This window comes from Dromiciops gliroides, chromosome 4, assembly GCF_019393635.1.
Source record: "Dromiciops gliroides isolate mDroGli1 chromosome 4, mDroGli1.pri, whole genome shotgun sequence".
NCBI lineage: Eukaryota > Metazoa > Chordata > Mammalia > Microbiotheria > Microbiotheriidae > Dromiciops > Dromiciops gliroides.
Window position 1 is genome coordinate 432,315,207 of NC_057864.1, and position 13,959 is coordinate 432,329,165.

Genomic DNA, 13,959 nt, shown 5'->3' on the forward strand with positions numbered 1-13,959 from the left:
ATGGGTATATATCTAGTAAGTTTCCAAAGCAGTATTTGAATCTAGATCTTTTCTCATTCTAAGTTCAATGCTTCTTCTACTACTCACATGTTTTGTAGTGTTATATAACTTACTTACATATGTGTATGTTTGGTCTCCTCAATGAGATTTTGAGATTTTCAAAGGCTGGGAAGAGATCTTATATGCCTTGTATCTCCCAAGGCATCAAGGAGCAATATTATTCATGTAAAAGGCACCATGTAAATTATTAATGAATGAATAATTAGTAGAATCTTTTCCAACTACTAAAGTAGCATCAAATTTGAATGCTTTCCAAATTTAAATAAGTAGTCCCTCAAGACAGTAACAAGAAAGGGAACCACTAAGAGGGTGATGATGAATACATACATTAGGAAACTAGAAAAAAGTGAGCTGAAAATGCAAGTGAACTGAATTTAATCTGAAGAAATTGGAAAAAAAAGGAGTAAAGTTTGACTCTTCCTTCTCTCTCACCACACCACCTACAAGCAATCATTTGTCATATCTTGCAAATTTATCCTCTATATGATTCTTTTTCACTCCCTTTTGCTCAGTCTCTGACATGTTTTGGGTTATTATCTGAACTAATATGGGGACCGTCTAAAATTCTTTTCCCATAAAGTTGCTACATTGATATTTCTAAGACAGGTCTGACTATGCCGCTTACTTTCACAGAATCTTCAGTTGTTTCTCATTTCTTAATAGAATAAATGCATAATCCATAGTTTAACATTTATAGCCCTTGAGGCACATAAGCGGGTACAGTGGATAAAGAATTGGCCGTGAAGTCAGGAGGACCTGAGTTAAAAATCAGCCTCAGATGCTTGAAACTTACTAGCTGTGTGACCCTGGGCAAGTCACTTAACCCCAATTGCCTCACAAAGCCAAAACAAAACAAAACATTTATAGCCCTTTACAACATAGCATGCACCTATCTTTCCAATTTTATGTCACATTATTCCCTCTTTTGTTCTACTCTTTAGGCTTTTCTTGTATTAAAAAAAAAAATCCTATCTCCTACTTCTGTGCCTTTGCAAGCATGAATCTTGGGTTTGGAATATACTCCCGTCCCATATTTGCCTGATAAAAATCCATTGCTTCCTTTAAAAGACAACCTTAGTATTGCTGTCTCCATGAAACGTTTCCTGATATCCAGTTTGTGGTACCTTTTTCTTGAAATTCATTACTTTATTTTGCAGTTATTGTGTATTTATTTTTTCATGTTACATTATTTCAATATAAAGTTAGTTCCTTAAAGGATGACATTAATAATTTTTGGTTTTGTAATCCCAACACTAATTATAATGACTTGTACAAAATAGACACAATAATTATTTGAGATGTTGTATTTTATCATGTGAAAAAATATAAATTTAAGTATAATTTTTGTGCAATAAATCCTAGGAAGAGAGTAAGTGCATTACCCATTTATAGGGTTAGTTTTGTAATTAGAGTCAATATTAGGGGTAGAAATAGGTTTTAAAATTAGAAGTAGTATAAATTCTTGGATTCTTAAAGAAGTCACTGAAGGAGAAACCATTTTAGGATATAATTTTTAAAGTTTTATAATATAGTCAAATAAGTGAAATAGGATACCTTTGAAGATAAGTATAGTATAAATTTTAAAAGAGAGAGAAAGAAAAATCTACTTATGCTTAATTTGCAAAAGAACATATGCAGTATCCTGAGTTAATAGATCAAATAATTGGGCATTTACTTATGGAACATGTCTTTATGAGTCATAATTAAAATTATGAAGTGTCAATTGTATTGGGCAGGTAAATGAAGCAGTGGATAGAGTGCTGGGCCTGGAGTCATAAATACTCATCTTCATGAATTCAGATCTGGCCTCAAATACTAGCTCTGTGACCCTGGGCAAGTCACAACACTGTTTTCCTCATTTTCTTCATCTGTACAATGAGATGGAAGAGGAAATGACAAATAAATCTAGTGGCTTTGCCAAGAAAAACCCAAATAGGGTCACAAAGAGTCAAACACAACTGAAACAACTAATAACAAAAATATAATACTTGTGAGCATCAAAAATGAAAATCTTTGCTATATCATGAAGAGTTTAGGATACTTAAGTTTCATGATACCATACAATTGTCACTTTATCTGACCATAGTTTTCAAGGAAATTATATAGTATAGTACAGTATGATTATATGCATACACATGTAGGACCATGTGTCTTAAAGAGAAGTAGTGTCTGTTTTCCAGCAGAAGGAAGACTGAAGGAACACTTAGGCAGTGCAGTGAATAGAGTATGTTCTGGAGTAAGGAAGACCTCAGTTCACATCTGGTTGTGTGACTTAATCTGAAGAAGAAGGAGGAGGAGGAGGAGGAGAACAGGAGGAGGACACACAAAACGAATTGCGGGAGAGGGGTGGCATTTGGCAGGCAGTAATGAATAAACAGCATGGAGGCACAAGTTGTCCCATAGAATTGAAACCAGAGTTGTAGAAAGTGGAATTAGCTAGAGGTTCAATTTTTGCCTTCTGTAAATGTAAGGTTTGGAAGGAGTTTAGTCATTTACCTTTCATCTTTCTGATCAGAGGGTAGAGGAGGCTAAGGGTGGTGGGAAACTGTTGAGTATCCAAAGCTTGAGTTAGCAGCATGGTGATGTGAGATGGAGCAATCAATTTATCCTGGAAGGGGCATTTGGTTCCACAGCATTGAAATCAAACAGAACCACAAATGGAAAGTGGGGTGATGGATACAAACATATCTTAAGTTCATTCCTTTATTCAATATCTTTATTAAACAGCAAGTTCATGATATTCAAATGTCAAAAGTGATTTAGAAGAAAGAAAATCAAGAAGTTGGCTGCCAAGTGGCACCATAGTACACAGAGCACCAGGCCTGACATCTGGAAGACCTGAATTCAAACCCAGCCTCAGAAATGTACTAACTATGTGACCAAGAAAAAAGTCACTTAACCTCTGTTTGCCTCAATTTCCTCAAGTGTAAAATAATCATAATAATAGTACCTACCTCTCTGGATTATTTTGAGGAACAAATGAGATGATATTTATTAACACTTGGAAAAAATAGAAATAATTTAATAAATACTTCTTCTCTTCTCCCTCTTTCCCACCAGGAGCTTATAATCTAATTAGAGATTTTGAGACATAAAATAATGCAAAAATACTCTGCACCAACATCGACAATATGAAAAACTAGAAGTTTAAACAGGAGAAAGGTGTCAAAGCTTGGAAGGATTTGAGACAGAGTGAGGCTGTGCAGAAAAATTTCCTATATATGACAAATGAGATTTTTATGGATTAAAGAATTTGTTAGGGTAAACAAAATATGTGAGTAACCTACACTTTGTAATCCTAAAGTGTAAGCTCCAAGCATTTGAACCACAAAGAGAACAGACACATTTTGGTGACTCCCCTCCCCCCACAATTCACATAGGTGCTGAAGATAAATTCACTTTATTTATTCCTACATAAGGATGTAGTGTAAGGTGAAATATGCATGAAATGGTCTCCATCAATTGAACTATTAGCTCAGCAATAAATGACATAGGATCATAAATCATATGATCATAAATTAGGGCTAGAAGGAATCCACAGAGGCCATCTACAGCTACCATGGGCTTATTTTACAGATAGCAAAGTCTTTTTAGCCTGAGCAGTTGGAGAAAAACTGAGATGAATGACACAGAACAAAACAAAAATCCTCTCTAACATTCTGATCTAATCAATATGTCTCTGGATATGCACTGTCCCTTACTGATAGAAAGTAATCTTTACTGGAGGGCTGAAATTTTCCAAGAAGCAAAAAGGGGACCTCCATTCTGCCACCACTGCATTGACTAGGAATGGGTTTCAGTCAAAGGAGAAGCAACAGGAAACATAATATAAAATGATGATTGTGTCCCTGCCTGAGTCAACAAGGTGGCACAGTGGATATAACAGAAGATTCAGAGTCAGGAAGACCATAATTCAAATTCATGCACTTATTAGCTGTGAAACTCTGGGCTAGTAACATAATCTCTCAGTTTCCTTAACTAGAAAATTGGGATATATTAGCAGCATTTAACTCATAGTGTCATTATAAGGATAAAATGAGATATCCATAAAATACTTAGCACAGTGCCTGGCACATAGGAGACACTTAATAAATGCACATTTTCTTCCTTCCCATCCTACCTTTGCAATTTGCTGTAATTGTTTGGAGGTGATTTTTTTGTGTGTTTATTTCTTCCCCTTGGAATCAAGCCTAAATTTGCCTCTGCTACTTGTACCTTTTGTTCCTGGCTCTGTCCTCTAATATGGTGCCAGATTGGGAATCAAAAAACTTGAGATCTAATCCCAGCTCTACCACTAAGTGCCTGGAAGTCACTTGCCCTAACCAGACTTTCTTTTCCTCATCTGTAAAATAGGGAAATACACTCAATGATCTTTAAGGTCCCTTCTAACCCTTAATCTATAAATGTATCTCTATTCCCTCTTCTAAATAACATTTCAGATTCTCGAAGTTAACTGTCATATTCTGACAGTCTTCTATTGTCCATGGTAAATACCCCCTCTTCCTTCTATAAATCCTCACATGAAAAGGACTCTAGCCATTTCACCATCCTCATTGCCCTGTCTGGACACTCCCAAGCTTAACAATGTCCCTTTTAAGTCATGGCACCCAAAACTAGACACAATACACCATATGAGGTCTGAAAAGAACAGAGTAGAGTTCAGCTATCACCTTTCTCTTCCTGGAAGCAATGCTTCTCTTAAAGGAACCTCATATTGGACTAATGTTCTTTTGGCTGCCACATCAACTGCTAACTCATAGTGAGTTTATAGTCTGCTAAAATCCCAGATCTCTTTCAGAAAACTGTAGTCTATATTTATAATTATAAAGTTTATATTTTTATCTGAGAGAACGACTGTACCTTTAATCCATTTGGGATTATAGTAGGCACACATATATGTTATAAATATTATATACATATATATGCATGTGCATATATAAACACACACATAGATATATAGATAGAGATAAAGATATATAGATCGCATATAGTTAGATTTGTCCTTCACATACTTGCAAAGGAATATTTTCCCTCAGGGATTGAATAAAAATGAAAATTCTAGTCTTCTGAATAACTATCAATTAGAATTTGATTAGTGCCAACAATGTATTCATCTGCATATCCAAAATACAAAAGACACAACCCTTAAAGACTTCATGTACTCATTTCTAGTGAAAATTAAAACGAGTCCTAACAATAGCATTACATTAAGTTGAATAAATTCCAAGAAAATTTGCTCAAATAGCTTGATACATTAATTTTCTACCCATGCAGTTGGCAGATTTGAGAATCAAAGCCTATGTTTCATCTCTGTGTTAAAAGCCACCCAACTTCAAGGCACCACGAAGCCCTTCTGTTTCTCTAAAGAGGAAGCTTTGACTCCTGAGACTATCCTGCTGACTGTTTCTCAGGCCAACTTTTTCAAAGTTTGAATGAGTTTCACATGTACAATATTTGCTCGTTAGAGTTTAGAATTATTTTCAGGTATCAAAACCGCTCTTTTTATTTTTTTTTCCTACCTGAAAGACTGTAGCTTCTGAATACCCTCAGGTGGTATCCCTTTATCATTTCTGTTTTGAATTTTCCCCTTTTGCTGCCTAGGATGATACTATTTTCTTAAATTAATTGGGAAACCTAGCAAATAGAGTCTTTACCACAATGTACAGAGAAATAGCTTTTGCCTTCCAGGAGATTTTGATTCTGCCTTTACCCTTGAATGTCCACCATTGTTTGTTCCCTCCCATCACCAAGCAGAATCTTCACATCAAGGGAAGCAGAATACTGCTGTCTAAAATAACCTTGGATTAAATCCCACCTCTGCCACACAGGAGGTGTAAATCCTTGGCTAGTTACTTTGCATATTTGGGCCTCATTTTCCTCATTTGTAAATGTAGGGTGTTTATATACATTACCAGCAAAGTCCTTTCCAGTTTTGTCTATGGTTGTAATGAATTTCCTACATGTAGTTTGCAAATCTTTTGTGGAAACATTTTCTAGAATGGGTGCTCAATACTAAGAATCAGATTTGTTTCAGAACAGAGAATTGTAATGAAGTTAGGTGGTTATTTGAAATTCTTCTCCATTATTGAAGATATCTACATCTGTATGATCTCTCATTTCATGACTTTCTCTGAAATTCAGAAGCACAGGGCTTTACTAGGGTATAGTTTTAAGCTAATTCAGTGCCAAAAAAGAATTTAGAAAAGAATTCTCTAGAGGAATGTATACTCAGACCACAAAGAGAATTTCTAGAAACTTAAAATAGATTTAACAAAAATAATGGAAACATGGTTTCGATGGTGTTCCCAACATTAAAGCTGACAGCTAATGAACTTCTTCTTTTTTTTTGGGGGGGGGGGGGCAGGCAATGTGACTTGCCCAGGGTCACACAGCTAGTGTGTGTCAAGTGTCTGAGGCCAGATTTGAACTCAGGTCCTCCTGAATCCAGAGCCAGTACTTTATCCACTGTGCCACCTAGCTGCCCTGCTAATGAACTTATAAAAAAAAATTTATGAAAGAAAGTTGGGCCTGACACTGGCAGGTTGAGGCAAGTGCATTGCTTTGAATGCAGGAGTTTTGAGATACAATAGGATTAAAGATGTTGACTTGGCCACACCAAATGGAGCAAAAATACAATGTGTCCCTGGGAGCAGGAAAGGGAACTAGAGGTGAGGAAATGAGGAACCAGGATGTCTAAGGAGTGGTGGACTATACCTTGTTAGAAAGGAAACAGGTCAAAGCTTCTATACTTATCAGCAGTAGGATCAGGCCCATGAATAGCCAATGACTTTCTAGCCTGGGAAACATAGGAAAGGAAGGAAGGAAGGAAGGAAGGAAGGAAGGAAGGAAGGAAGGAAGGAAGGAAGGAAGGAAGGAAGGAAGGAAGGAAGGAAGGAAGGAAGGAAGGAAGGAAGGAAGGAAGGAAGGAAGGAAGGAAGGAAGGAAGGAAGGAAGGAAGGAAGGAAGGAAGGAAGGAAGAGGGAGGGAAAGAGGGAAGAAGTAATTAAAGTTGAGATATTCTAAAATCAAATCTACATAGATGAAGACAAAAATGAATTAGATACATATTTTGAATACACTTTAGTGAGAGAACCCATGTCAGATTTGTGAGCAGAAAGTAAGGTGGTACATTGTAGTCAGCAAATGAAACTAAAGGAGTAGAAGAATTGGGCAGGTGGAAGAGTGTGGATAAGCAAAATATGGCAAGTAATAAATACTTCAGTTCCTCATTGATCCAAATTCCTTTTAGGCATCACTCTGAACCCAAATAAGCATAATATCTCAGTGTCAGAGGCAATCTTGCTCATAGGATCACAAATTTAAATCTGGAAGTCACTACAAAGATCATCTAGCCCCAGCTGCATATTATATGGAGCCTAGCTTCTTAAACTATGGGTCATGACCCCATATGTGGTCACATACCTCAATTTGGGGTCATGAAAAATTTGGCAACAGTAAAAGGTTATGTATAACTATTTAATATTTCTATATACCAGGGTCATGGAAAAGTTTATTGGGTGAGGGGGAAGCTAGGTGGCATAGTAGATAAAGCACCTGCCCTCAATTCAGGAAGACCTGAATTCAAATACAGCCTCAGACACTTGACATTTACTAGGTGTGTTACCCTGGGCAAATCACTTAACCTTCATGGCCCTGGGGGGGAAAACGTTTATTGGAAAAAGTCTAATAAGCCCTGGTATAGAGAAGGAATATTTTTTTTTGGTAAAATAACAAGCTTTTCTATTTTTTAGGTTGTTCTATCATGACCTCTTCAGACTCTTGGCCCTTTTGAAGGCTTTTAGGGACTGTTTGTTCAATAGCTTATACCTGCCTATTGATCATTTTTGTTTTCCTAGTCTTTATAATCTATTCTTAATTCTCTTAAGATCAACCTCATTTACACTAAACTATGGACCTTTTTGCCTTTGGTCATTTGTACGATACAGAACTGTGGAATATCTAAGACAAGATGAACTAAATAATGTCAGAAATCTCCTATTTGTTCCTGTGTCAGAGAATTCGCCAAAGACTTAACATGATTGAATTATACAAACACACACACAAACACATTTATAAACATATATACATAAACACATATGCATATGCATATGCACATACATGTATATACATATAGACATATATATAGACGTATACCTATACCTACCTACCTCTCTCTATGTATGTGTGTGTTTGTGTATGTGTGTATGTGTGCATGTGTGCATATATGTTTATGTTACCCACTGTTACAATTATTAGTTTGTTTTAAGCACTGAGAAAAAATGTTCCCACGGGTCCACATTATTTTTATCCTCTGTTACTTTAGGGAGCTTATTTTAAATGAAAAAATCAGGAGGAGTACAATTACAATTGTTCTAAGCCCCCTGTTGGTACAATTCCTAATATTCAAACAGAGGTTTCACTCTTTACCTTAATTTACATTTATATCTATTTTTGGTTAACCCTTAGTCTCTTTGTGATTGAAATAAAGTTTCAGCTACAGGAAACATTTTAGGAAATGAAGCAGATTACATTATAATATTCTTTAATACACAGGCACCTGGGAGAGAAAGTTAGGAAAAGAGTAGATTTTGAAATTTCCCTCAGTTCATATATCAGTAGAGTCAACCATATCTTTCTGCCTAAGATGCTGTAGGGTTAAGGTCCCTCTGTTGAAACCCTATTTTTTTTTTCATTTTGTTTTTTTTTTTGTTTGTTTTTTCCCCACAGCTCAATCTGATCTTTTAATCCTTTTGATGGTTGCTCCTAGGCAAACTATTCTTTCCAGACCAACTCATGATGCCCCCTCTCTAACTTTTTGCTGCCAGAAGCTCCAAATCTCTACCTGGTCCTCCTTTAATACAGGTTTCTTAGATTTTGCCTGTGTCCTTCACCCGATGCCTTTGATTCAAGCAGATGTATTGACTTGCTCAGAAGTTCTAATTGACTGATTCAATCAAGAAGGTTCTTGCCCAAAGTAAGTAAATATATTTTTTAAGTGGAATGGATTAATCAATAGAACTTCACCCTTAAGTGTTTATTGTCTTTACTGCATAAATATGTAAGTTCTTTGAGAACAAGAATCATTTCACTTTTTCACTTTCTTTTTTTGTATTTAGAATGCTCAGCATTGTACCTGACCTAGCACAGAAATCTAACAAATGCCTTACCTTGCTGATTTCCACTTCTACAAACAATCTGGGCAAGTAAAATGAAAGTTATAGTTGTTGTAGTTGTAGTTGTAGTTGTTGTTTTTGTTGTTATTTTTGTTGTAGTTAGTTATAGTTATAATACATATAAATATATATTTATAGTGGTGTTATATTTAAGTATGAAGATTGTTTTTAATAATTGTTGAAAACCACAATGCTTCAAAACTATACCAATATTGTTCTATCTCAAAAGTAGAAGTATTAACATCCAGATCCCTTGAGGTGAAAGAGAAAATGATGTGTGTGTGTGTGTGTGTGTGTGTACACGTATGTGGCTTGAAGACACCTAAATCTTCAAAGACAGAGATAATGCTTATTGAGTTATCTAGTATTCAAAACCAGTCAAACAAAAATGTGAATACAGCAAAGTAATTAATATTACCATTTCAGATCCTTAATTGGAAGGATTCTTAAATGTCATCTGGTCAAACCCTTTCATACCATGGAGGAAACTGAGGCCCACAGAGGAAAAATGACTTACCCAAAGTTACATAGGTAGTAAATGGCAAAGCAAGTATTAAAACCTAGCCCTTCTGGGGCAGCTAGGTGGCACAGTGGATAAAGCACGAGCCTTGGATTCAGGAGGACCTGAGTTCAAATCCGAGCTCAAGACCCTTGACACTTACTAGCTTTGTGACCTTGGGCAAGTCACTTAACCCTCATTGCCCCACCAAAAAACAAAAACAAAACTGAAACTATCCCTTCTGAATTTAAATCCATCTTCCTCTCCATGCTATAGCCAAAAATTACTATTCCTACTATGAGGTATGTGTATGTATGTATGTATGTATGCATGTATATATACCTTTTGCTTAGAAATTTTGGGGTATATATGTGTGTATAAAAATATATGTGTGTATATATATATGTATATATATACACACAAACATATATGGATATGTATGCATATGTGTATTATGGATACATATATGCACACATCATATATACCTCTATACCTATACATATACATATATATTTCAAAAGAGAAGGAATTCTTCTAAAACTAGATAAAAATATAGGATGGTATTTATAATGTCTAACAATAATAACTGTTCTCATGGATTCTTAATAAATAATAAGAGGTTCTTAACTTTATTTTCCTTTTTTGGAAAGAAAATTAACATGACTTTTTATATCTTCATAATGCTATAAATATGAATTTATGTGTATATTTAAATTAAAAAATAAATCACCTGTTTATATTTTTATGTAAATTCCTAAATTTAATGTATAATGCTCATCAAAAGGACTATTGATTAAAACCACTTATTAATTTATAAGGAAGCAGATAATGATGTGTGACAAATTAAAAACCCAAGAGATAGTTTCTGGTTAATTAATAATCAGCATATTAATTAAGTTAGTTACTCGGCGATCAGTGGTTTCTTTCAGTAATAAGAAAGACATGAAGAGATGAGAAGCCTTAACATACTTTTTGAAAAAGGGGTTCCCCAGACAGGTGAAAATAAACCCTGATTGGTGAGTAATTAATGAGGGGGTAGGCTCAAAGTCTTTATCTCCTCCTGCTGAGAACATGGAATGATCATGAGATTCAGCCACCTGCAGAAATCTGGACAGAGGAAAACATCTCCTCCCAGACCACTATACTTGGTTTTCTCCTTTGTGAGCTGGGTTGCCGTAAACTCTAATGGACTGGTGCAGGGGTATGGGCTCATTGATTTGAGGTAGGAATTCACCTCGATTAGATTCCATTTACACTCTAAACAGAAGTTAACACCTAGTTAGGTGGGGGCCTGCCAAGAATAAGGAGCATGTTCTCCAAGGATTAGGGCAATCTCATCTATCAGCCATGTCCTTCAGAGATAGGCTGACTGAACTACAGAGAATGGTCCCTGAATGAGGAAATAAAGAGGAAAAAATAAAACCTTAACTGCTAATTTAACAATCATTTGCGAATAATAGCAAAATAATAACTTCTCTTAGATGATGGTATTGATGATATGTTTTCTTTATTAAAGGATTTTCTAAAAAAGTAATAATACCTAATATTTATAGAGTAACCTGAAATCTACAGAGAATTTTGCCTATCTGAACAAGTGTTTTTGTCAGCCAGATAATGAAGGCAATCATGAATTATGATTGGAAAAGTTCTTAATAGGACTTTAAATTCCAAAGATCATTTATCTATACAATCTCATTTGATCCTCTATAATATCTCAGTTAGGTAGATACTATTATTATTATTCCCATTTTACAACTTAGAAAACTAAGGCACAAAGTGGCTAAGGAATATGCTTGCCGCCTCACAAGGAGTATGTGACTGAAGTAACTTTAACTTAGACATTCCAGACTGAAAGCTGACTAGACCTACTTGCAACACTATCTCCCAGAAGCAGAAATCAAGAACAAAATGGCATATGACATGTGATTAAAAAAAACAAAAACCTTCATGTAAAAGGTCTGAATGGAGGAGGGAAAAATGGGTTAACAGATCAACTGAGGTTTGAATACTTATTAATAGTACCCCAAAGGGTTAAGAGGGAAACTAAGATTTGTGTTCTTACAGTAACCAAGAGGGTTTGTCCCCATCAACCCTCACCATCAACAGAGACAGTAACCAGGGATCATTAGCCATTAATAGCCATTAATATTCCTAGAAGACAGGATGCCCAGAAACCAGATCTTAAGTAAAGAGATCTCATAAACAGAGACCCTTTGGCTTTGACAAGTTTAAGCATGTCTTTGGGAACATGAGCAGAAAAGCCAAATGTGTCCTTAGGTTCACCTTATGACACGTAAGCCCCCCAAAAAACACCTCCAATGGAAAAGGTACCCACCTCAGAGGTTGTCTTAGGACCCCAGGAAGTTCAAATTAGGATAAGACCTCCCATGTACCTCCTTAAGGAGGAGATTAAGATAATGAGGAGATAACCTACTTTCCCCCACTATAAATATAAGCATTTTCATTTCCCTATTCAAGACAGTTTTTCTCCTTGGGGTTTGCCTGTGGTCATCACAGCCTTTCAATAAAACTTGGGAAACTGAGTCACTGAGTCTTGTAATTCTTTGGGACACCTCACGATCAATTTGATTAATTAAACTCACCCCCCATATCAGGTCTATTTTACAGAAGTCCCATTTACAGTGATCAAGATTTTTGTGCTTCTCAGATAATAAGCTCATAATCAATGTTTGTAGACTAATAACTTTTAATAAAATAAGAGCTAAATACAGCAATTTTTTACATTTCTTTAGTGAAACCAATATCAAAAGGGCAAGAATATTTATCTTAGAACCTAGTTTTAAATTTGATTTTCATGCTGAATTACTTAAGTTTAGCTTCTGAGAGTAGTTGAAAAAAATGTGGAAAGATCATTGGACTGTCCACTCGTTGGCTATGTGACAGTGAACAAGTTAGTTTAAATGCCTGAGCCTCACTTTCCTTATAGGAAAAATAGGGATAATAATACTTGCTCTTAGGGTCAGCTAGATGGGACAGTGGATAGATATAGTGCTGGGCCTGAAGTCGGGAAGACTCATCTTCCTGAGTTTAAATATGGCCTCAGACATTTACTAGCTGGGTGACCCTGGGCAAGTTACTTAACCATGTTTGCCTCAGTTTCTACCTGTAAATTGAGCTGAAGAAGGAAATGGCAAACCACTCCAGCCTCTCTGTCAAGTAAACTCTAAATGGGGTGTGATAAATAATTATTAATAACTGTTATGTTGGGGAAATTGTGACACAGACACCCATTGTTTAAGTCCTTCAATTATTTTTTGTTTGTTTTCCTTTTTTTTCCCCTAAAAGCCTTTATTGATGAGATTTGGACTATCTTTCTTGAACCAGAACACATCCAGGTGGAAGCTATTGTTCTCAGCTCAGCTTGGGTCAACATTCTTTTAATTGATGACCTTATATAGACATATTTCCCCCATCCAGGTGACACTCAGTTCTTCATTTTAATATAGCCCACCTCCAAACAAGTCAACCACTTATATTTGATTGCTAGTTGGAGGACCACTGACAGTTAGAAGGGTATGTAATCTGTGAGTCCACCATCATTTTGGTCTTTAGTCAGAGAGAGATGGCCAGTGACCATTCTTATATTAATAATCTGCTGGCATTATTAAGAAAAAGTATTAAATTACCCTGAAATTATGTCTCATATTTTTAATTGTCAAAGGCATCATGAAGAGTAATATATGAATGGAATGATTCACTATAACAAAAATAGACTATGTACCTTGACTTATTCTTTGTGAAATGTGTGAAGCTGGCATTGCAATACAGTGCAAAAATGTGTATAATCATAGTGAATTCTACATTTGAAATAATATATTTGGCCCTGTTTCTCAAACATAGTTATTCTATTACTGAGCTGTGATACTTTTTTCAATATCATACTGCTACTCATCCTCTTTCTTTATATTATCATTTAATCAAAATCATTAGCTTTTGATTTCTAGCTTTCAATGTTCTATGTTGAGGAGACATCATTGACCAGTGAAAACAGCACTGACTTGGGAGTGGAAAAGAACTTGTTTCAAATACTCATCTACTTATTAATTATGTAGACTTCAGTAAATATCTTGTCCTCCCTGATGCCCAGCTTCCTCATTCCAATCCTGATATTTATTAGCTGTTTGGACTTCTGGCAATCTCTTGACCTTCCCATGACTTAATTTCCTCACCTGTGAAAATGAAAGTGGTCTCCAAATGTCCTTTCCA